Source organism: Paramisgurnus dabryanus, chromosome 22 (assembly GCF_030506205.2).
Source record: "Paramisgurnus dabryanus chromosome 22, PD_genome_1.1, whole genome shotgun sequence".
NCBI lineage: Eukaryota > Metazoa > Chordata > Actinopteri > Cypriniformes > Cobitidae > Paramisgurnus > Paramisgurnus dabryanus.
Genome location: NC_133358.1, coordinates 931236 through 957677, shown reverse-complemented (window position 1 = coordinate 957677; position 26442 = coordinate 931236). Strand labels below are relative to the sequence as shown.

Genomic DNA, 26442 nt, shown 5'->3' with positions numbered 1-26442 from the left:
GTCTTTAGCATAATATCATGGTTGTGTACATACGCCTTGCCAAATCAGGTAATGTTAAAAATAAGATAATACGGGTTTTTTTAAATAAGTTTTTTTTATTTAGTCCTGTCAATCAAAGGGCAGGACAGATACCACACCAACCAACATTCTAAATTCTGTTAGGTTATTTAAGCTGGGAATATATAATATAAATATATAAATATACATGTTTGGTTATAAATAATCATAGGGTTGTTGTTAACCCAAACATGAGTTAAAACAACCCAGCATTGCATTGAAACAACCCAGCATATGTTTATTTATAACCTAACATGTGTTTTGTCCAATATTTTTCCAGCATTGGGTTAAAAATAACCCAGATAATTTAGATAGAATCAGCACATCTTACTTGTACAAACGTATGTCTGTGCACAACAACTGAAAATCAATGCAAAGTTTAATGTTCTGTCTATGAGTGTCCTTTTCTGTACTAGAAGACATCGTTGTACTAACAATTATTTGTTGACTTATTATTAATATATAATATTATTTGTTGATTATCCGCAAAAGCATATACAATTTCAGATAAGTTCAGCGGACATTCTTTATCATAGTAACCAAAAAGCGTCAGCTAACACTGCCAAGGAAGCGGTCGCCGTCAGCGTTTTCAGCCATGTTTAACATTTAAATGCTTCCGTGTACAGTATTGATATAATTAAACCTTTTTCAGTTATTGTAATGGTTTGCCAGCAGAAGACAGGTTGTCTTAATAAATAATAATAAAAATAATACACATCACGTGATGCTGCTGTGCAGGTCAGGAGTTCTAATAGACATCTGCCACCTATTGGTCATTAATGATTCAGCAACATCTGCTGAACATTTGCTTATGATCCGGTAATAAGACTCCGTGTTCAACTGCTGATCCAATAACATTTAAAAAACGAAAACGCAAGTTTTGTTTTCCAAAATTTTAGTTAGTTTTAGTTAGTTTTGCAGGTCCACATTTTAGTTATAGTTTAGTTTTAGTATTTTTTAGAAACCTTCGTTTTTATTTTATTTCAGTTAACAAAAATGTTTTTTCACTAATAGTTTCAGTTTTCGTGATAGTTTTCGTTTACTATAATAACCCTGGTATGTATAGCTGTATATTTTACAGATACACACCCAGGTATCGGATCGGTACTCGGTATCGGCCGATACCCTGAGCCCAGGTATCGGAATCGGTATCGGGAAGAGAAAAATGGTATCGGAACATCTCTATAAATAAACAAAAACATATAAGAACAGAACAAATCTACTCCATCTTATCCAACCAAAAACTGCTTAAAAGGATAGTTTACACATTTGTCATCATTTTCATCCTCTCATGTTGTTATAAACCTGTATAAAAGTCTTTATTTTTGATGACCACAAAGGAAGATATTTCAAAGAATGTTTGAAATCAAACCGATCATGAGCCCCATCTACTTTCATAGTATTCTTTTTTCTACTATGACAGTCAATGGGGCTCATGATCTGTTTGGTTTCAAACATTCCTCAAAATATCTTCCTTTGTGGTCATCAGAACAAAGAAATGTATACAGGTTTGTAACAACAGGAAAGGAAGAAAATTATGACATAATTTTTATTTTTGGGGGAACTATCCCTTTAAGCAGGTGACAGTGTGTTCAGGAAACATCACATGGTACAAAATGTATTTTGTGTTACAGAAACTACCTAACAGTAGTGAAAGGCTTGGGAATATTAAAGCATGTGTCAACTGCTGGTGTTGCTCCAGGGCCATGCCTCCCCACGATAACAAAGGCTTGTGATTAGTCGAATTCATCCCCTAGCAGGACATGGGGTCTTCGTCGCACCTCCTCCTCCAAATACTGAATTATGTTTGTTTTCTGACCTTAAGACAGAATTTTCACAATGTAAATATGCACACATAAACAGGATAAAAAAACAAGTGTCATAAATGATACTTACAGGTTGAAAATTAAAAAATGTTTGCTTTGGCTCTTGGTACTGTAGGAAGGCTGAACCATCTTGCTGGCCATTTTGTAGGGTTTTTAATGCAACATCTCCAAGAATGTCTACATTTAAAGAAAATAATAATGTATTAAATCTCAAAGCAAACACATCTGGGACGCTGAATAAATACTCTACTTTGACAGTAGATGGCGCTGAATTGCAAATTCAATCGTTACCGGGGTAACCGTAAACAGTAGTAGACGTGCAGGATTAAACAGCGCTTTATCAGGGATTATACTGAGGTAAAATGGAAATAAAATGCCATCGAGTCATTTCTTAAGACATTTCCATTCAGAAGCACATTTATATTACAGCTCTGTGTCTATAACACAGACCGGCTAAAAAAATATTTGGAGCAAAAAAACAGCCGGTTGCATCCCTTATAAAAGTTAAAAACGTTTTTTACTACAACATTGTCTGTTACAGAAACCATTGTTAAAGCAATATGGCAATCAATACGCCATTAAACTAACGTTATACTACTAAGAAAAGACATGATTCATTTTCGTAAGGGATAGGGCTGTTCCGAATACCATATTTTGAGCTTCGAAGCTCTAGTAGAAATAAAATCGAATATTCGAAGCTTCGGAAGGAGGGGCTGAACATATTTTTTCTCTTTAATAAAGGCAGGAATCTGTGTGTGTGTGTGTGTATGTGTGTGTCTGTCTATCCACAGTTTTATTATGTGGCGGATGTGTTGCTGCGAACTCAAGGGAGTGTATTGCATTTTTTTCGTGCAATATGGACATGTGACACTTCTAGAATTAATAAACTTTAAAAATACTATAGAACAGCGCAAGCCGGAAGCGGCGTGCCTGTCATGCGTCATGCGAGAACAGCATTAGTGAAACAAAACACAAGACCAATACTTTTAATAAGGTAGCCTATTTTCTAATAAACAAACATTCCCGTATCAGAAATTAGCAGCACAGTAATTATACTGACAACGTAGGGTAGGCTATTTAAATAAAACAACGAAAATAAATGAACGAAGTTCAACAAACTGTAATAAAACGGTAGCATACTTTCAAAATCAAGTTTATTTATTATAACACTTACACCATCCAATATGTTTTTTTCATCAGAACAATAATGAAGATATTTTGCAGAAACCCCAGTGCTCCGTCATGCAAGTCAACCGATCCGCACACTTTAAGAGCTAAAGCATATATATCCAATACAAAAGTAATCCCCCATATCTCCGTGTGACATATTGACGTCTTGTGAAGCAAATCAATCAGTTTTTGCAAGAAACTGAACGTTATTTACAACACTATTAGCGTGAATGCCAAAGCAGGAAGCGCGCTTTCCGTTTGAGGCGATCTCTTCTTCTACTGGTGGAGTTTGATGGCTGTTGGCTATGGATGTTGGTCTCTCTGCGCCACCTACAGAACGGGAGTGTGAAGCGCACTTCCTGCTTGGCAAAAGCTCTGCATTAACGCTGAAAAATATTTATATATATATATATATATATTCGAATCTCAAAACTGAAAATCGAATGTCAACCCACCGAACGAATATTCGAATATTCGAATTTTCTGGTCCAGCCCTAGTAAGGGACCATGCTGTTGGTGCTGTTTAGTATTAAAATAAATTGCTATGTTTTTCTACTTTTATGATGAAAACGCGTTTTGGCTAACAGTTAATCAATGGAACAGGTGTAACGGACAAAAACTAGACAACAACATTTTTTTACACGTATTTATAGAAAACATGGCTTATAGTTTTCTGTGTGTTAGAGCTTAAAGACACTTTGTAGCAAAATAAAACATTACACAGAGATATATATTTTAAAACGTACCTCTCGTGTCTGTCAGCACTCAGCAGTGGCACCGGTCGACCGTTGAAATTCAAAATGTGTGACGTGAGCCCGAGTTTACATCACGTTTACACCTTGTTTTTAAATCCGTCTCTTTTGTCCACTTTCGACCGCTTCTGTCCTGAGTACTGTGAGGGGGTGGTCTGTGAGACTGTGGGCGAGTCTCTCTGCTGTCATTCAAACGCGAGCGGGAGTAATTAAGAGTTTATATGGACGCGAACTAATGTTATGTGGGAGTCCGCTGCTTGTTTAGCTAGTAAACATGCTGCACAGTGTTTTGAACGTGTATATGTTAGAGCGTTCTCTGAATTTTCAGCGCAATTGATGAAATAGGATTGCGCACCTTTCACACTTTCAAAACGAAACTATGGAGATCAGCCGCTTTAGTTTTATTAATGAAGCCTAAAGATAGCGCTGTACACGGTGTTCACAGTAAAAAAAAAACATTGTGTTCAGTAACTCAGATTAGAGTTTACTTAGTCCGGACCAAATGAAATCTTCAGAGTGCATGGAGACATTTTGTAGTGATTACAGCACAAGAATGTGATTTATTTATTCAAGTCTGTCTTAAATAGCCTAAAGCTTTTACAACAAAGTAAGAAAAAGTTGATTGTAGGTTTAATGGTTTACAGTAAGGCAAATATATGTTTAGAGTATGGTAAAATAAGGAAAATATTTTATGTATATAAAGAAGAACATGATCTGTATTTTTAATGAATTTATTAATACATTAAACATGGTTGGACTTAGTTTTAGTATTTATTTTTTAGTGTTTTAGTTTTAGTGTTTATTTTTATTCAATTTGGTGACTGGTGTAGAGCTGAAATGACCGAAGCCCGACAGAATTCGGCCTGAACCCGAAAGTACATTTTGATTGACAGCTTTTTTTAAAGCCTGAACCCGTTTACAGCCCGACATTATTTAAATGTGCGCACGTATACAGCTTTCGTCAAGAATGAGTAATTTACACAGGTTTTAACATTATTTATTTATGACTAACTAGGCTACACGCCACTTGGAAGTTAAAACAAAGAAATAAAAGAAGTCATCTGTAACATCGTAACATCTCACTCTAAATAGGCCTATGCAATACATTATAAATAGGCCAACATGCCAATAAAAATAATTATTTCTTAACAAATTAAATTAAGATAATACATTCTGAATTAAGATGGGTATTTGGCAATAACGAAATTAAGATAAAGGCTACGCGGGATTTGCTTTTGCACTTCTCTCCATTAATATCCTCTGTCTAAATTATGTAGTTAAGACTCAATTAATATTTAGTTATACATTGAAATACCTTTACTCACCAAGATTAGGCTACATGTTTTTGTTGAGGAAAATTATTAAATCCACTGTAAATGGCCTCAGCGCGGTCCTGCGCTTACTGATAGTGCATCCAGCAGCCAGGGCCAGATTAACACTTTGTTATACCCTTAGCAACAATATTCAAGGGCCCCATCATCATGACTCCAGGATCACCATAATATGGTCATATACAGAATATATTACTGTAATATACAGTAAATAATACTCAATACTTCCAATTCTAACTGTCATCGGGTGTATTTTGATTTACAAATATTTAAATGCTCATACAAATGCACTATTATGTCCCCTATCAAAGACATTCACTTACATATGATGCTATGAAAACAAAACACATCAGCATCTGTATAATCTCCGAAGTGTACTCATAAACACATAAACTGAATGTGTTATCAACATGTCAGTTTATTATAAGAAAAAAAAGACTTTAACAGCCAACAGGTTTACAGCTGGGGAAACTGGACTGATTTTTAGACTGGTTTAGTGTTAATCAACATCTAACTCAAGGCCAAAAGTTACTCAACTGTTAATTTAAATTAAATAAACTGTTTACAAGTATTATTACAAGACCATCATGTAGCCTAACATTAGAAACCCAAACCAAAGTGAAGGAAATGATAATTTGCAAGACTAAACTGAACTGAACAACGCAGACATGAATTTCCTCACAGAAGTTTAAGATCATATACATCTTGAAGTTAGATTTATAAATGAACACAGAGAAGGGAAGTTTAACACTATAGCACAAGCAAACATGCTGAAGAGGAACTGAAGGCAGCTAAAAACCATCAGGGCATAAACACTGGCTTATTTTATTGCATTTTGGATCCTTACCTCCAGATAAAGTATTAAACTGGACTGATGATTTAAATCAGGGGTCGGCAAGTAACTTTGGCCGCGGGCCAATATTTTTTTTAGCCAGTAGATGGCGGGCCAGCTGCTGTTCCCACACTTACGTGTCTTATTTTGAATTAGCCTAGTATAGGCTATCTGATCTTTTGTCAAGAAACATTGTCTTTATTTCCTATTTAAAAGACGAAAGACAGCATTAAAAGTTAGCTAAAAACATGGTTATGGATCCGTGTATCATTCGTTTTTTCAAATTAAAAACAAAAATGAAAAAATAACCACCACGGGTTTTCTGATTGTGTGCTCAGATCAAAAAATGAATTACTGGATTAGACAAATTTTTTATTTAACACCTTTACAGGCATAATATATCAATAAAAACATTTTAAACAGACCAAGTAGGCTACTATAGTGGTAACATATTACAGGTATTTATGCTCTCATGAAAGACTCTTACAGTCCAACTTTTGAACTTTATTTCTTTTTTTATTAATATTTATACGGGACACACACATACACACCTAAGGTTAATGGAGGTCTGCGCTGGACTGTTTTTTTTTGTCCAGCTCCCACAAGATTCTATTCAGTAAACCGCTTAAAATACACTCTGTGTTCACTTGCTTTATTTCCCGACCTGACGGTTCCGCAAAACTTAACGTTAGATCTCGTTTCCAGAATCTCACATTCAAATGTCTCTAAAGAAAAGAGAGAGATGAAGTAACCTATAACAATTATAAATGCTATACCAAAATTGTGTTCGTGCCAATATAAATATTATATTAACATTGTACTGTCAGCAGAGAAAAAAATAATGAAATATAAATAATAAATTAAAAAGGACAAAGCCTCTCAGTCAAATTTCTTACCAGCATAAACCGAAACCATTGTTGGTTGCAGAGTTGCTGTTCAAACAAATTGCTCCTTTGCCAAATGTATAGCGTATTAAACGGATGCAAAGATCAAAGAACTATGCGTTAGGAAAATTAATAATGGCTTTATTTTAATAGACATGTAAAACCATATTTTGGCGGATTACTTTAATTTTTTAACGAATTTGCCTGCCCATTTAGTCTTAATAATTAACGGTAAACGAACTTGACTTGCAGTTCTCGAAGGCAGGTCGGACCTTAAGGTCGGGCTCGAGCCCCAAGTTAAGTAACAGAACAGAAGAGAAAAAAAGAGTAGTGAATGAGACGATGAGAAGAAGGAGTTGCAGCTATGCGCCCAGGCATGGAGACTCCCGTTTACCATATGTTTTTAATAGTGACACAGGACTGTTTCCTTTCAAATCTACGTTAAAAGTGAACTAGTTAAAATATTACTGCAGTAAAAGAGTTAATTTTGTATCATATTTTGTTGTGGTTTCTAAAAGCCTGCAGTCATTTGCGATGTCAAGGAGTTTAATGTCTTCACGCGTGACGCATTGACATGATTTGCAAGGTAAATCTGCAAATGATTCATGAATTCATACCTTTGCAATTATTATAGTTATGATCGCGGATGCGCTGGTAGAGAAAGAGAACGAGAAACAGCGGCCCGTTAAGATTAAACTATTACGTAGCTATTATACGCATTTTTGGGCTAGACCTCTGGGCTAGAGGAAGAGTTTTGTGCAGCATTTAATGCAAATATTTTTTTTATCTAATACATATTATTTATCAGTGTGTTATACGCGAAAAATAATAATGAACAAATTCAAAAGTCGGACTGTAAGCGAATGAGACCTACAGGAAAGCATGGTTGCTATTAAAACCCTTAATTAAATGTAATCTGTTAGTACCTGATCTGTTTTAAATTATTTCATTGGTATATATCTGCTAAGGTGTTCAATTAAAATTTGTCCGAACCCGTTTTCATTCATTTTTCTATTTTTGATCTGAGCGCACATTCGGAAAAAAAGGCGTTTGATTTTAGTTCAGGAAATAAATAATAGAAAAACAAGTCGTTTCTCTTTATTTTCTTTTTGGTTTTGATTTAAAAAAAAAAATGAAGGAATGATACACGTGGCCATTTTTGTAAACTGTTATTGTAAAATAAAAGTAGTATTTGATAAAAAAAAAAAATTCAAATTTTTTTTTTTCAAAATAATCCGACGGGCCAGAAAATATTGCTGGCGGGCCACTTTTGGCCGTCATATATATATCTCGCCCGTCACTTTCGCGCCGCTAAAGTAATTTGATTTGATACGCCGATAGGATCGCGGAGATACCTGCGTATAACGTAGACTACACCACTGTTTATACTTTACATTTTCTGCGTTTCTGATGTCCTTTTCCTTTTTTAATTTCGGCTTCGCGCTCCTACTTGGCTTCTCCATGTCTCTTTTTTTCTGTTGTAGCATCGCCTTGCGTCACGTACGCTCTGCGAACCTTTGACCCACCTCATGCGGACTGACCAATGAGGAGAGGGTCTTAACTTGAGGCCCTCTCTTCATTGGTCAGTCCACATGAGACTGACAATCAACCGCTCTCAACTCACGTTCAAAGTCATAGGCAGCGCAGCGTTTCTCTGTAGAGCGCAAAAACCCGTGTTGACAGTTTTAATATGAAGCGGCCAGCGGGAGATTACCAGATACAGTATTTTGCTCGTGCCCTTGCTGCCCTGGACCCTCTAGAGGTCTTGGGCCCCTGGGCAATTGCCCAGTTGCCCGTATGGTTAATCCGGCCCTGCCAGCAGCATTGAACTTGACCGCTCATTTACTACGCAAAGCCGGAGCGCAGGCCCAAGTCTGTGTAAAATGTTAGAAATGAAGCCCGAACCGGCGGGTCCCGATGGTTCCCGTCGGGTTCGGCCAAAGATCTTCAGCTCTAGACTGTTGCCACCAAATTGAGGCCCAGCACCACCAGCGGTACAACTCGGTGGTGCCAGTGCACCTCTCTCAAATATTAGTCTGGAGCCCTGATTCAACAAAAATCATTCAACAAGTGTATTTTGTCAGGTGATTATGACATTTAACCAATATTTGAGATGTGTGAAACACTATTTGACCAAATGGTTATCAGAAATAATCTCAGAAATGATTTATTTATTAAAAGACAAAAATGTTTTAACCAAAACTTGACTAAGATATATTGAGTTGTCTTTTGACTAAAACTAGACTAAAATTATGAGATTTTTTGTCGACAAAAACAAAAACTAAAAAGGACATTTGGCTAAATTAAATTAAATTAGGACAAGACTAAATTAAAACTAAGTGACAAAATTAACACTAATTTCAAACAATGCAAGATCCAGTACTTTAACATTTTAAAACATTTTTTAAACATTCTGTCACTTTCAAGCCAAAACACATGTGCTTTTGTATCTAATACTTATATTAGGCAAATTAACCCATACAAGAATATAACCCATACAAAACTTAACAAATTCAATACATTCAATATTGTAATTCAAATCAAATTGCACAAAGATAAATAATGAACATAACTGTTAAGTTTTTTAAATAAAGTGTCTTAAACTTAAACATCATTCTTTACGCAGATTGCAGGAAGATACACTTCTTCAGATTTTGACTTCTGCAAACAAAACACAAACATGATTACATTTTTATTGTAAAAAAAAAGTAAAATAAAGAGTAAGACAAACACTAATTTATGACTCTTAGGTATTAAATTCCTTTACAAAAGCATTTCCAAAAAGTGCAGAAAACATATGATCTTCGGTTGGCTTCTTTGTGGGCTGAGCATTAATTTATTTTGTGAAGATCGAACATCTTATAGATTTCTTTAACATCCTCTTTATGCATATTGTTTCGCTCACTGTAAGCCTTATTGTTATACTTTAAATGGCAACTAAGCATATAATACTAGCACTTATAGCCTAACATACAAATAAAAAACATCACAGAAAAGAAAAGCAAATAAACAGAAAAAACATTAATGTAGCTCGCTGTAGAACAACGAGTGAAATCTACGTAGATTTAAAAAGAAAAGTATCTTAACTTACCTTACAGTATTATATAAAGACAAAACAAAGATCACGCGTCGTCAAGTGTGGCAGTTTGAATTTCATGCGACTTCCGGGTCCCCTTGTAAGGTGTGGCATTATGGGAAAGGTAGTCCTTTTCATAAAGCGGATTGAACGCTGTTGCTGATAACTAACTACTGTTTCCAAGATGCATTGCAATCTACATCATCATATTCGGAGAGTACAACCTAATACATATTAGTATTATTTACTAGTATTTTTCTGCTTGTTAAAGCTCTACACTCAAAAAAATGATACTTTAAACGAACACAATTTTATTGTGGACAGTGGTTCCACACAACCCAGTTAGTTTTTATTAACATTTAAGGGTTGTTTTCAGTCAATGCCAAATTCTTTTGTTGCAGCAACACAATTGAATAATAAATAACTAATGTGAAGTGGTAATGTTTAACAAAATTATCTTAGTTACTTATCCATAAATTAAGATTGTTACGTTTTCTGAACATGTGTTTAACTTGTACAAACTAATCAAATATTTTTTGCTTGTCCAAATCAAGAGTAGTTTATTCATACAACTCATTTACATTGTGGACAGTGGTTCCATCCAATTACTTTTATTTACTTTAACACAACAATTTCTATTTCAAGTTAAATCACACACAAAATATACTTTTTTTAATAAACTCTATATAACATTCATTTTATTCATAAAAGATTCTCAGACACCAGTTCTTCAAGCCATGTTTATTGCACTTAAACTACAGATACCGTAAAGGATATACCGACAAATGAGATGCACTCATCAACTTGAAAAACTTGCAAAGTTTTTCAAAGACTTTGGATATTACAATGTAACCTTATAACATTAAAATTTTTTACACTTACTGACAAATGAAATGCACGAAGCACCATTCAGGCAGTTTTTTCAAGCCCCCGGATACGTATAATTAAACAACATTATTACACAACTGTAATGCTAACTGACAAAATAGGTTGCTCTCCATTCAGAGAGCTGGCACATGCGACTTCCAAAGATTTTTCAACAACTTTGGTATAATTTTAAGTTAAATGGTACTGTAAAAACATTATAAACGTTAACATTCCATGACAAATTAGATGCAGGACCATTTACGTACAGCCAAAGCTTTAAACAACTCTACATTAATCTAATTAAATAGAAACACACTGCAAAACTATCAAAATAAATTGACGACACTGCTTACTTCCTGAATATTATTGTACTGCCATTTCAAAAACATGGCATTTACATATGAAATATTAAAACATTCCTTTCTCAAAACATCTGCAAAAGGCTTGGTCTTCAGCGTCTGAACTTTATGAGATAGTTACTTCCCATCTAGCTCCAGAAACAACAACTGCAATACTTCAAAAGTGTACCTGAATTCAGGAAAGTAGCTCAAGTTCAGTTCATATTTCAGTCCCATCAGCATGGTTGTCGCATACACAATGTTGTTGAGGTCCGAGAACTCTTAATCCGTTTAATAACACTCCAACATCTGCTGGGCTGTCGTCGATGTCTGAACCATACATTTTTACAACAAGCACTCCCATCACCATCTTCTGGATCGCCTCCTGGGTACTGGGTGCATCTGTATCCTGCAGGTGAGAATGACAATGATAAAATTATTTTATGTTTATTAATAAGTTCTGAAAAATCTCATTTACCATTTAATGTTATTCAAAACCAACACATCACTTGATTCTGTAAAACTGAAGTATTTTAAGAACGGTCTCATATTCCAAAATGTACAACAGCCAAAAAGTAAAATAGGGCAAGTATTGTTTGCTTACCAACATTATTTAAAATATCTTGTTTTCTGCATTAGAAAGAAACTACTAGGTTTGAAATACCATGAGTGGAGATGAGATAAAATAAAAAGTTATCCCAGGTGAAAAAGTACACGTCCATAATGTACTTAAAGTGCTCTATTTTCATGCACTAATTCTGTACGTAGTATACTAAAAATTCTTCTTTTGTACTAATTAAGATAATCTTAAACATCTTGTACATTGTTCACAATGTCAGTCTAAATCAGATTTTAGGGCATATCCGATTTGACAAACTCATTGTCCATATTGTGGATCACAACTGTTCGTCCTGTAGCGTTCTGCCGTTTTCTGGATTATCTGCAATGTTTCTATGGCAATGACGTTGCGTTGGCACGACAATCTGCCTCAACATCTGACGTGTTTACGTTTTATGTGACGCAACAGCATGACATAACTGAAAAGCTACACAAATGCGATCAGAGCGGTCAGACTGACTTGGATTTCCAGAAATGCGATTTGAAAAGGATTTTAAACCACCCATGGATGTAGCCCGAAAAAGATTTGAAAAAACACTGATTTCATGTGGTTTTTGGCCGTTCACACGTTCTAAATGTGATTGAATTGGAATTGATGGATTCGAATATGCACCAAAATCATATTTAGACTGACAGTGTGAACAAGGTATAATTGTACTTCCCTGTTCTATTATTGAGACACCATGAATATGAACTAAAATGTTCTAAAAATCTATTTTAAAAATGTATTTAAGTACCACTCGTAGTAAACTTGAACCCATCTTTGTATGAAAGTTGGGTTCAAGTTTACAAGTTTTAACTAAATACATTTTTAATACAGAGATAGTATATTCAAAGCACATTTTAGTTCATAATCATGTTGTCTCAAAACAGCACAAATAAGTACACTTAGATAATCTTAAGAACATCTTAAAAAGTACTAAAGAATAAATTTTAGTATACCAAGTATAAATTAGTTTAAAATAGAGCACTGTAAGTACAATATGGAAGTGTACTACTTTTTCACCTGGGATACCACAACATTTCAATTCCTTGATAATACAGCAAAGTATATATATGCACATATACTTACCAAATACTCTTTAATTAGACTGGTCGGGTCTTCATTCAGGTAGACAAAGAAAGATCCGAGTCTGATCAATGTTGTCAGTCTAAATATGAAAATATCAAAATTTTATTAATTGTAGCATTCACAATATCAGGTAAACATTTACCTTTATTTTTAGATTATTATGCAAAATACAGCATGCAAGTGGAAAACAACAACAAAAAGGGACACTTTAAACTGTACCTATGTTTCTTTTTTTACAAGTTCCAGAAACTTTCTAATTCCAATTTCACCAGTGCAAAAAGAAGTTTTATTATAAGGTTTTAATGAGTGCAGTTCATCATACCCGTGTTGTGGAGACCAGCAGGTTTTTAATTCTCTGTCCATTGACGACTCCTCGTTTTGCATAGATCCTTATAAGCTTTGCAGAATATGGATTCATCTTCGCCAAGTATGTAGACACCAATGTGGCTGTTGTGATTCTTTTAAACTGTGCACAAATCTACAAAATAAAATAAATTATTGTTACCACAAAACCAATAAAGTTAAACATAAATGACTCAAAAACTTTTCACTCACCTCTTCCCTTCTGAAAAGAGCAGGCCATCTAGTTTTGAAATCTGCTATTGAAGGCGATTCCTTGACAACCTCATGTCTCCTGATAGAAAAGGTCTTGTCCATTAGCATTCATAATGTTTTCTTATTGTTCTTTTTAATTTCAGACAGAAGTATTAAACTGACTACTTCCAGTGTTTTAGATGTCTCCGTTTGTGGATGGTAAGGGCAGTAGTTCACCTCAGCATTGCATGTTTTTTTTATATATATATATGGTAAACAGCACTGGAAATTCCAGCTGGTTTGGGCTTGAGTAAATTTAATTTCACTTTATTACAGCCAATTTTTCTCAGTTTTGTTATATATTTGGCAAGACACACTTTTGCAACACAGTCAGAGCTTAATGATGTAGATTGGGTTGACAAAATGACTGTGTCACAGGATGAAAGTGAAAGAGCTGGTGATGAGCAGGTACTCCTTTTGAGAACTGTTCAGTTGTGGTGGGGGCAAGTTGTCACAATCACTTGGTGTTGTCAGGAATACCACCTTTAGTGTACTTTTGTCTTGAATTTCAGATGTGTACATGAGATTTAAAAACTAATTGCCCAAGTCAGAATCCATGAACTGCAGCCTTAAATGTCCTTGTAGATTACATTGTTTTTCTATTTCCTTTGACAGGTCACTCACTGAAGTAGGAATGGCATACTGAAGGATCACCTTTTGTAACTTTTAGCCAGACTGGAGAAGTCATTGTGGTATGACTGTGGAAACAAGTAAAATTTAGTTAATTATTTTTTTTAAATCAATTGTAAGTATGGTTTAAAAAAACATTAACTTATGAATTGTCCATTTAACAAAATAAAAGCATATTTTACAATACAGTATGCGTGGACTTGTCTTTTCAAAGTCACCAAACAAAGCACCAACCATATAACTCAAGCAATGGATAATCAATCATCAGCTAGCTAACTAAAATAGGCACTGACAGACTTTAACATACAATGCAGTTTACCTAAAAAAATGTGTGATATGCTCTAGTTTAAATAATCTGTTTTAATAAAACACATCTGGCTTCAGTCATGAACAAAAGCATCACTTGCCTCATCACCATAAAAACGTTTGACCTCCTGTAATACTTCAGCAATGGAAACTACACCAGGCTTAAAATCACTCACTGGTTGTGTTTTCTGTTTTTGTGTGATATAGAAGTCCCATTGACATTTGATTGGAAAACACAACCTGATAACATGCAAAATACCGTTTTACTCTTCTTTAAGTGACTGTTTATGTCAGCAAAGTATTCTTTTTCTGATGACAGTGCACTGCATGCCATGCACACAAATTACAAGTGAAAGTGGGCCTTTGTCGTCATGCAATATTACATCTGTAGCATAATTCCTACTTAAATGAACAAGTAGAGCATATCATGTCTTAAATATATCAATTAGAATATGTACTATGATATCTATGATAACCACCACAACGCACGTGCAGCAGTCTTTCATGTTTTAGTACTTTAGATCACAAATTTTACATTTCAACATAACTTAAAGTATTCATTCAGAGTAACAAATAAAAATAAACTTTAAGAACCCCTTGAGAAAATGCTCTGACTAAACACAGGAAAATACGTTTCAAAAGCACTATTATCACCAGTAAAACAAGTTCAATGGCTAACGTTACCACCGGAACACGACGGAAAATCGAAGTTCAACTCACCACGAACACGTGAAGCAATCCGTTCATTTTGAAACGCACAAATCACGCAGTTTACAACACTGCTGCTATCATAAAACACTAATAATGGCCGAAATTGAACAACACGTTTAATACTGTTTAAACACGAGTACATCACGTTTAATACGGTTTAAACACGTCACACAACAGATCGCGTGAAGCACTCCATTACATTTGAAACGCACAAATCACACACTTTACCTCACTGCTGCACAAATGACGTGAAATCATCACCATCAAAAACAAACACCATCGCCTTAAACATAAAATAAAGTTGCCTCAACAATGTTTTAAGATGGATTGAAAAATAAACGTATTTAGTTTACTTACCACACCATCACCTGCTCGCCGTCTTCGTGGAAGTCGTTAAAATGACGTCACATCCTTTAGTTTGAAAAAAATTCTTCTTCTTCTTCTTCTTTCTTTTTTACCAGCGGTTGGTAACCAGCTTAATGGAGCATTACCGCCCCCTCTGTTCCGGAATATGAACCTGATAATAGGTCTACTCTCTATCGCAAAGTAAACCAATTACTTTAGTTTAAAGATAGGTATTTAGGTAAACCAGAGTGAATAACAAATTGATTTAGCATAACACATTACACTTGTATTTTGTCTTAAAAATAAATGTGTATGTGTTAATGTAACTAAATATATTTGTGTATAATGAACAGTGCTACAAAACCCATTTTTTGAGTGTACTGTGTACTTTATTGAGTTAATTCTTAACAAAAACCCATGTTTTCTTTCAAAAGTATGTGCTCATTCATGTGTAATTACTTCCCACCCACTAATGAAAGTATTCTCGTAAGTGTAGAATCTGCTATTTAAAATGCATACCGTCGAAGCGCTCTCTGGCTGAATCCATGTTGTGCCTCCATCTTTGAAATACATTCGCCGACGAGGGACATTCCTGAAATTCAAGCTCCGCCTTTCGCGCTTTCACTCTACACTCATGCTGTCCGATAGCTGAAGCCTTCGGAGGTTGCATGTGTAGGCGGTATACGTCATCAAGACAGTCTTAATTCAGAATATTAACAATTATAAAGCTGACAATTATTCTTAGTTAATTGTAAATTGATGTAATATGCGTATGACTTGCGAATGTAATGCTCAGTTGATTTAAATAAACCAGGCTTGATGACGTATCCAGCCTGTGACCTGCGTTGCGTAGCTGAATCCTTCGGATTTTACAACAACCGCACACCGTGATGAACCTGCGATCTAATGCTTTGATTTGAAAGCCTGTTGAAGACATATTCTCGAGGACATTAAAACAAATCGCCAAGGATGCGAAACGGGGATTTTAAACGACAACGTGACAGGAAAAACATCAAGACCAAAGTCACTATTGGAGTTAGTTTTCCAAGAGGGAGCTCAAGGGACACTGAAGTTGCACTTTCTATCTTCTCCACAGATAATTCAGCATATTCGTTTACATCGATACAGTCCATGTTGTAAACTTGAAGTTTTATAGTTCCTTGGATAACTTTAGCATGATTATGCATAACACTTGTTAGTGTAAACATGCATGTGGTTTCATGTGTTCAAACAGACACACGCCGTCTCTCCGCCCATTTATGTAATCTGAGGTACTGAGATAAATGTTTTTCATCTTTTCTGACCTCTAGCACAAACACACGGTGACAGCGCTATTTTTAGCCTTTCATTGATAAAAGCGTCTGCTCTGCGCGTCTTTCGTTTCATTTTACAAGCGTGTGAAAGTTGCGCGATCTTTTTTCACCAATATGAGAGAAAGCTCTTACATATACACGGACATGTAACGTTTACTTAAAACATAAGCATTGTACTTTGACATAATATTAATTCGCGTCCATTTAAACCCGTCATGGTTGCTTTTTGTATGTGATTTTAAGCGGACATATCATGACAATAAGACTTTTTTCATGTTAAACATAAATCTGTGTGCTTTGATGGATCACAGGCAAAGGACATTGCAAATTGTTCATTTTTTTCTCATTGCTTTTGCTTTGTAGCTACTGGAAGCCATGTTAACCTTGGCATGACACGGCCGGGCCACCGTACGAGTTAAAACGCGTTCCGAATGGGGGGGCTAGAAAGTATTATTCAGTTGCTTGTCATATAGACTTTCACCGCTAGATGGGAGTAGATCTTACACAGTGGAGCTTTAACACAATTTAATGTAAAGTCTTATTTAAATACTCTTTGGGTGCGTTCACACTGCAAAATATCGGGGTGACAACCGTATTTACTAACAGGTGTGGCCCTGTTCCAAATGGCACACTTCATGTGGACTTTCGGTCTCGTGGCCTTAAACTGAGTGTGCTCGCTTAGTCTACGGGGCCGTATTGTGTCCCATCTGTCATTTTTATGCTTTAAAGTGTGCTCATCAGCGCCCCCTTTGAACCCTTGATGCGGTCTCCGACGAAGCCCGCACTGCAGCAGGCTTCGCGCACTTTACCAACCCAGAAGTCCTTGTGAAAGAGCAATCAGACGACGGAAGGGATGAGTTCACACTGACGGCAACATTTCTTCCTATTTCCGGCGTGATGCTCGAGTCTGTCCCAAAATACGACTCCGGTGCACCCACGTGGACTTGCATCAAGGGTCCCTAATGTCTGCACTCTATGAAAAGTGTGGACTCCGAGGAGGACCACAAGTCCGGAGTGTGCCATTTGGGACAGGGCCTGTGAGTCTAGATGTGTCCTGTTCACACAGCAAATTAAAGACACAAATAGAACACTGCCACTAAGAACGAGCAATCGACCTCAAACCCGTATGCTAGTTGCACGTGGTGTCTGTAACCATAGGGACGGACGTAAAAATAAAAAAGAAAGTATTATTTATGCAATAGGCAAAACTTTATTTATAAAATTAAAAAAAACAACTGGCTTATGTAACGCTTACCATTGTGCAGAAAAAATAAGCAAGGGTGGTTCTATATTTAATGTTTTAATTTCCAAAATGAATGAAGATAAAATAAGTGTCAGCAACTGCACGTTTTACCAAAGCAGATATATTCAATACAAAAGTAATCATAATGACGATCTGTTTTTGCAAGAAGTTGAACTTTATTAACAGCATTATTAACGCAGCCAAATAGGGAAATAGGAAGTGCGCTTCCGCTCAGAGGTGGCGCAGAGAGTATGGTTTGGCAACCACAGGCAAAACTAGCCTCTTAGCGCCACCAAGAGAGCAGGAGCGTGAAAGCGCACTTTATATGTTGCCAAGGTTCTGTATGGATGCTAATAATGTTTTAAAAACGTTCAATATTCTGCAAAAAATGACCGATTTGCTTCAGAAGCAGCCAAAATGTCACCAGGAGTCATGAGGATTACTTTTGTATTGGATATAACTGCTTTTTGACCTCTCAAAGTGATGCATCTTTTGCCTTGCTGTGATTATATGAATCACAGATGTTTTTTTTTGTGCAAAATATCTTCTTTATTGCTGCACTAAAGATAAAAGATGAGTTAATAAACAGCTAATTTTTATATCCCTTTTATTATACACTTAACATTATATTAATCGTACACATTTAAGGTTTAAACTCTATGGGTTGGTTTCCCAGACCGGGATTAGCTAAAGTCAGGACTAGACCTTAGTTTAATTAGGAAATATAACTAGTTTTAACAAACATGCCTTACTTAAAACATAACTTGTGTGCATTTTGAAGCAAAACAAAGGGCACTGATGTATTTTAAAATATGTCAGTGCAAGTTGTTTTCAGTTTGGACACCTCTTAAATTTATTTTAGTCTAGGACTAGTCTAATCCCTGTTCGGGAAACCGCCCCATTATATCTCGCTTACTGGGCTGCACGCGATTCTATGGGTAATATAATATGTTCTGTGGCGTCTATGAAGGTAATATAATATCATATTAACGTTATGGAGCATTTCTGCTGCGTAGTTTGCAGTCATTTTCATGCACTGTAACGTTATCTTAACTCAGAGAGAAACTAATGATGTGACAGACAACTGGTTGTCCAGTGCGATTCCGTTTACACGCCACAGTTTCTCTGTAAATACGGTTGTGTAACCCGAAAAGTTAGGGTGTGAGGTTGGTCATAGAATGCAGTTGTCAAACTTGTAAATAACCGAACTGTGTGTGAACGGAACCGTCTTAAGGACTCAAATACGGGTTTGACAACCGTATTATGGTACCGTGTGAACGGAGCCTTTGTCTTTGATGTACGATAGAGCAGACTGAATCACTCATTTATTTCTTTAATCTGAAATAATTTATTTATCTACTTTATCTTTTGTATTTACTGCCTATAAAAATTAAATGTTCTAAGTGTTATTTCATATTTTCTCCTTCTAGTGATAACAGGAACATTATTAAATGACCAACAGAGGACCATCTGGGAACATTCTATTAATGTTCAAAATGTCCTCTTTGTAATGTTGCCATGTGACCACAGGATAAACAATATGGGAAGTCCCCCTTAAGTCATATCGGGAACGTTATGATATGGCAAAAATAGTACCATGTGGGAATGTTCTGTTAATGTCTCAGGTAGGGATCCTAGACCTCGGATCTTTCCCCGGATCTTTAAATTAACTCATAAGTCCCGAGTCTCTAGTATCATTAAACCAGATCAGTTGAGTCCTACTACAATTCAATGTAAAACCATAAACAGCGCCACCACACACACAAACCTCTTTCAACATTATTTATGAGACTTCGCTCGCTCTACAGATCCACTCGTAACTGGCTGATCTGCGGTAGAACTGACCCGAGATTCTCACTCAGAGCCGGAAACATTGCAAACTCGAGAGGCCTGCTGGTTTCAAGTGGATCTGTACTGAGTTTCCTTGGCGATTAAGCAATACTGACTCAATTGACCCACACAACCCGGATCAATTTAGTGAGGGACTCACAAAAACCCGGATCCTTAAAAGGAATCGAGTTTGCCAGGCCTAAGGGATGCACCGAAATGAAAATTCTTGACCGAAACCGAAAAAGAGGAAACCAAGGCCAAAAACCGAAACACTGAAAGAAATTATGCCAATTATTAGTACCATTGCATTTATGGCTATGACTGTGTACTAACTTCACTAGGGCTGTGACGGATTACATTACAGTTTTTGAGGCACGGATCAAACATTTATAAAAATAAAAAACAAAGTTGCACATTAATAAGGTCTGAAATTAGCACTAGGTACAGTCAAATTAAATGAATCATAATACTGTCTTTATTGTATAAATTAAATATATTATTATTATTATTAGAGCTACAGAAGAGATTTTCTCTTGGGTTGTTTGATTAACATTAATGACACAGACTTAAGTAGGTTAATTGAGGTTACTGTCTCTTTAAGACCAAATAAGCACAGACTGGTTTCTCTTTTTATAATCTATACATACAATTGAAATGTTTTTATTAGAAAAATTATATTTTGGAGATCATTTAGTTTGTATGTGCCCTATTGTAATGGAGACTGACTTGGTGGAGTAATTGAATCCATATGCATAGATATTTATTTATCAGCAGAGGTACAGATAAGGGCAAGGCAGAGAATCATAATCCAATGTTCAGGCAGTAGTTCAATAACAGGCAGGAAATCTGAACAGCAAACAGTTCCAAATCGTAATCCAAAATACAAGGTCAAAAACAGGCAATAAATCATACACTGTTAACGATTTCCCTGTATTTTTACAGTACGGTACTGGCAGCACGGTTGCCAGTAAGTTACTGTATTTTGGTTTTACAGTACTGTACTGTAATACCATTTTACAGTACACAAACTAGTACTGTATAGTTACAAAGCAGTACTGTACTGTAATTTTACAATATTTTATTACAGTAGTCTATTTTTACAGTAATTTACTGTAATGTCTATATTGACCCATAAATACTATTTATTACTTATTACAGTTAATACAATAATATTATATAAAATAGCTAGAGATTTAGGTTTAAATCTATAGTTATTAATATGGTAAAAATGCTATCCTTGACATGACATAATGAATTAAAAGGCAATCCAAGCAATGTTTGTATCAAAATTTTATTTAAAAAACATTTAATCGAAACAAAACATATTTAAAACAAGATTTTAAACAATAATAAACATATAATCAAGTAACATAAAATAAAATCAACAAGTATAAACCAGTTTGGAGACCCCTGCTGTAACATATTTAACTCTGGCAAATAGAACACTGTTCCATAGTTTGAAGTTTTCAGTTTAAAGTCCATCATCGACTAAAAGGTAACATTTCACTGTGGTAAAAAGAACACTGGCCCATAGTTTTAAATATTCTACTTGAATTTCATTTAACACTAAAAATAAATGCATTAAACTGTGGCAGACAGACCACAGTGGCCTTTACTTTGAAGTCGTCCATTCGAACTCAATCAGGGACTGCATGAAGCTGTTCACATGGGGGTTAATGGCCACAGCTTTTCTCTGCACCAAGTTCCTTGTCTTTTTGCTAGCTCCTTGTCTGGATGTGCACTTTTTCCCATCTTTGGAATTAATTCTATCCAGAAACCTGTTAGAAATGTCATAAACATTAAGTCAACAAATATAAGATAGAAAAAGATTCTTAAAAAATTAAACTCAGCCTTGAATTTACCCCTATTCTGAAACCTTTTGCTCTTATTCTACTGTTCCACACCTAATTACATAAAAATACAGAAGATTCACTTACCGCTGAACAAACTCTTTCCTCAATGGACAGCATCCACATGGATCATGTCATGATTGAATGTCCTGAACAGAAAGTACAATTGTTACTGATTTGGACACAACTTTTTATTCTGAAAACAAAATCTTTTGTCAATAAAGTCCAGGGACACCTCTGCTAAATAAATACAATTATTAAATTAAATTTCTTATAACCAAAGTCTGAATATTTCTGTTTGTATATTTCTACATGGCAAACTAAGACAATTGTGTACATGTTGTGTATGGTCGTGTTACAGTGTTGTGTGTGGGAATTGTGAATGAGTGTATACATGGGTATTTAAAGAAACTGTAGTGGTAAAGTGCAAACTTACCGAACAATGTGCTTGGTGTGTGTCTGGTGTCACCCGTGTGCCTCCACATCTGCCTTAACTCCTGAAAAGTGCAATGACACTGATGTAAACTACAAATAAAAAGTGATCAGCACATTCCTGTGTACTTTTACATGTGACGTGAAAGCATTTAATATTGCAGTCAAAAAAATACATGACTTGTAACTGTACATCATGTACTTGCCTGGTGCCTTTAAAGATGATCCATCTTACCCAATCCGACTTACAAGCAATGGTAAGACTGTAAAAAAGACAAATGTTACAAAATCTGTTAGCCATAGAAATAAGTAGACATTGTAAAGGAAATGGTAAAAGAAAACTTAGTAACACTTTACTATAAGAGTTTATTCCTTAACATTTGGTAATGCCTTAGCTAATATGAACTAACAATGAACAATATATTTTACAACATTAATAATATTTGATAAGGTTCATTGTGCAGAGACAAAGTGATTGATTTAAAAATGTATTAAGTGTTTAAATCTAATATCATGCTATGCTAACAAATAAAACATTACTGTAAGTTTTAAGTCAGTTGTAAAACAAATATATATTATATATATATATATATATATATATATATATATATATTATATATATTAGTTGTTATATTATATATAAATATCTAAATAAGTCTTTTCTAATTATTATTCTATAACATCTTGTCTACAGAAAATCTCTGAAAATGTCTCGTTTAGTGCAGAAAATAGCGATTTATAGTGACAAGGTAAAAAGACTGTCCCTTTAATGTTTTACCCGGACGGCTGCGGTGTAACACTATTTCACGCAAAGATTTTTAACAAGTTAGTAGCTAGCTGCTCACTTTAAAGATAAACATGATCGCCTAAATCTGAGCAATCCTGGTGATGCCAGTTTCCTACACGATGTTATAATGGACTATTTTACATCCAGAGTTGAAGAATCAGATGACAGAGACGAGAAGACAAAGGTACGTAAATGCGGAGCCCATTCTCTTTTCGTGCATTGATTTGATGCGTTTTGGAAACGTATATATACAGCGTGTAATGCATCTGAAGTGGTGGAAACAATATGCCATAAAAATGTATTGGACAACTTACTGGGCGTGTAAAACGCTTAAGAGAAGATATTCTCTGCTTTTGTTGATACACCGTAATATAATAACAACAACAATAAGCGCGGCAATCCCTTTCGTTCATCTGATATTAAGATGAGCCCAGGTCTGAATTATATTTGGTCGAAGTTAAAGCTGCGATGAGTTCGATGCATGTATCCAGTTAAATATGAGGTTTCTTGTTTCACTTCTGTGGAGGAGGACTGCGGTACTACAGTATGATGTGTACGGCGTGTCAAGTCCTATCTGTTTACAACCACGAGTCAGCCTTGCCAAACAGTCGAACTTAATACTTTTCTCTGACGCTAACTGAACGGATGAAACGCCGAGATAAACGACCATTATGCTGGGACCGCAAGACCGCGCTGGCGGGTTGTCTTTGTCCATTTCGTTAAAAATAGTTTCATTGTCACCACACTTTCAACACAATATAAACTCACCAAACCGTCATAATTTAGTTAAAACAACCCTATATTCATTAAAAAAAGGTGTAAAGCGAGTTAAAGCAGCGGTAGACATCTGTGTGTAACGTTAGCTTACTTTCTGAGGGAGATTAAAACTTTGTTGGCGACCGTTTTTCTCTCTCATTGCACGTTTAAAACAATATTGTGACAAACTATTGACAACATTCTTAAACTAAAAATTAAGTTTTCATGAAACAGAAATATTTCAAACTTACCGAACTGACAGAAATCAATCGTCCTCCTTCAGCTGCAGCCAGGAGTTGTGCTCTCTCTCCCTCTGTGTGATTTGACGTTGGCGCACTTTCTCTGATTATTGCAAGTACACCTGGCACATTACAGCAATGGCTACAGCAAGGTTACATCAAGACCAAAATATACTGTAACATTTTCCCGCTCAAACAAATTTACCCAGAATGCATTATGAACTGCAGTACTGTACTGTAATGTACACATACAGTATAGTACTGTGGATTTTTACAGTACAGTGCTGCTAAATCTACAGCGACATCTAACAGTGTACATGTGGCAAACAAACAATGAGTAGAGAAAACGCTTGGTAGAGACAGGGATGAGCTGGCAATACTTCACAACATTTTGGCATTAACCTTGGGCTTATAACAGATATCAACAGGAAGTGGAGAGAGAGGAAGAGCAAAGTCAGTAATCAGGCGATGGCGCCCTCTGGGTGTTGGATGAATGGGTAGCGGGTGTAACAGAATCCCCCCCCAAGAACACCTCCCGGTGTTCTTCGTGGACGCCCCCTTGGTCGTGGTGCTGGACAATCGGGATGTGCATGGTGGAAGTCCCAGGTCAAAGATGGATCCAGAATGTCCTTGGCAGCTACCCAGGATCTTTCTTCAGGACCAAAGCCCTCCCAGTCCACAAGGTATTGTAGTTGTGGTGGGGACGCCTCCTGCGATCTGCCTGAATCTTCTGGGCTCTGATCGCCCTCTGTAGCCTCACATGAGTGCTGTCCCACACCCTTTCCCTTGGTTCACCAGACCAAGGGAACATGGGAGGTTGGTATCCTAGAACACACTTGAAGGGGGTGAAACCTGTAGATGAGTGAGTTAATGAATTTCTAGCATATTCAGCCCAAGGAAGAAATTCAGCCCAACGTTCTTGTTCCTAGCTACAGTATGATCTGAGGTAGCGTCCTACATCTTGGTTCAGTCTCTCCACTTGACCGTTTGCTTGGGGGTGATAACCTGATGTTAGGTTTACATTGATATCTAGTTGTTTGCAAAAAGCTTTCCATACACAAGATGTAAATTGTGGGCCCCTATCAGACACTATATCCTCTGGTATCCCATACACACGAAACACGTGGTGAAATAATGCTTGTGCAGTAATAGCCGTAGGTAATCCCTTTAATGGAACCAGACGACATGATTTAGAAAATCTGTCACAAATTACCAGAATCGTGGTGTTTCCTTCAGATATGGAAAGATCAGTGACAAAATCTACCGCCAGATGGGACCAGGGTCGTTGTGGGATAGGTAGAGGTTCCAGGAGACCAGCCAGAAGTTTTCGTGGTGTTTTGGATCGGGCACATACACTGCAAGATAGGGCTGCACGATTACAGGGTTCCCGCGGGGTCTTAAAAAGTCTTAAAAAGTCTGAAATTTAAAAAGTTAAATTTAAGGCCATAAAAAGTCTTAAAAATGGCCAGATTTTCACCCTAGGTCTTAAATTTTATTAACCCAAGTCTTAAATTTCTTACCTCCATTTATTCCCGAAAAGGTTGTCCGAAAAAAAATTAAATGGTAAATTAAAATGCCTCAGTGACGGAGGAAGAATGTATTTGATGGGTGGGCCTCTAAAAAGAAAAGTTCTGCACTTTGCGTGTCACTGAATGTCTCTTCAATCCAGTTTTTAATCATTATTTTTTAAAGAGAATACAAATGTAGGCTATTATAATCCACGCAATTCATGCCATACGCTATATTTCAGATGTTGTGATCCGACTGTATACTGTAGGTTTGGCGAGAAAAATCTTTTCTGTGTTAATTTAACCAACTAGCCCGTGGCTTACCAGAGCATTTGCAAGGTTCTGAAACAGAGGACCCAGAAGCGAAAAAATCAACACTGCTTTATTTAAAATCAACTTAAATAGTCAGGCCGTCAAGTCCCGCGCCATCAACAATGAGTCAACTTTAGTGTAACACAGTTTTCATATGCAGCCTACAAATGCGACCTCTGGAGGCTACAGCCTTCGGATTTAGAAACGGCCTTGTTTGCAACACTCAACAAACCACGAACAGCCTTTTAATAGTAAATTTCCTTTTCATTTCATTATTGTGTAATTAGAGAGGGGAATAAATGCGATGGCGGTATAGTGCATATTTATGCACATAATGTATGGGTGGAGAAAGTGTAAAACATGTTAACAAGCCACATATCAGCAGCTGACCATACTGATCTTACCATATTAGTGGATTTTATTTGTCAAAAAAATAAATAAATAAATAAATAAAGATATAATAAAAATATAATGTTTTGAGAATTTCGGAGATCATTGTGCCGCTTTGGTCTTAAATTTCACTCATAATGGTCTTAAAAAGGTCTTAAAAAGTCTTAAATTTGACTTGGTGAAACCTGAAGGAACCCTGGATTAATCGTATTTTTATCATGATAACGATATGCGTGCCCCACGGTTAATTAATGACAATCGTCGCGGTTAATGTGCAAAGACCAAGCACAAAACACACGGTCTAGAATCAAGCAAAGTGTTTGTTATGGGCGGAGTCAGAGTAAACAGAGTGTTTCTTTGCAAGTGCAGTCTG

General features: G+C 36.0%; 1 protein-coding gene and 1 long non-coding RNA gene across 3 annotated transcripts in view; one reads left to right on the top strand and one right to left on the bottom strand.

The window, feature by feature from the left end:
- LOC135777735 (ADP-ribosyl cyclase/cyclic ADP-ribose hydrolase 1-like) overlaps positions 1-26442 on the top strand; it is an 81384-nt gene that overhangs the window by 14185 nt on the left and 40757 nt on the right. The gene's annotated exons all lie outside the window — the stretch shown is intronic.
- On the bottom strand, positions 20762-24172 carry LOC135777785 (uncharacterized). Its single transcript, XR_010544335.2, has 5 exons — positions 23872-24172; positions 22284-22340; positions 22082-22142; positions 21733-21794; positions 20762-21573 (listed from the first exon to the last, which is right to left on the bottom strand). It is a non-coding gene; the product is annotated as an uncharacterized lncRNA (long non-coding RNA).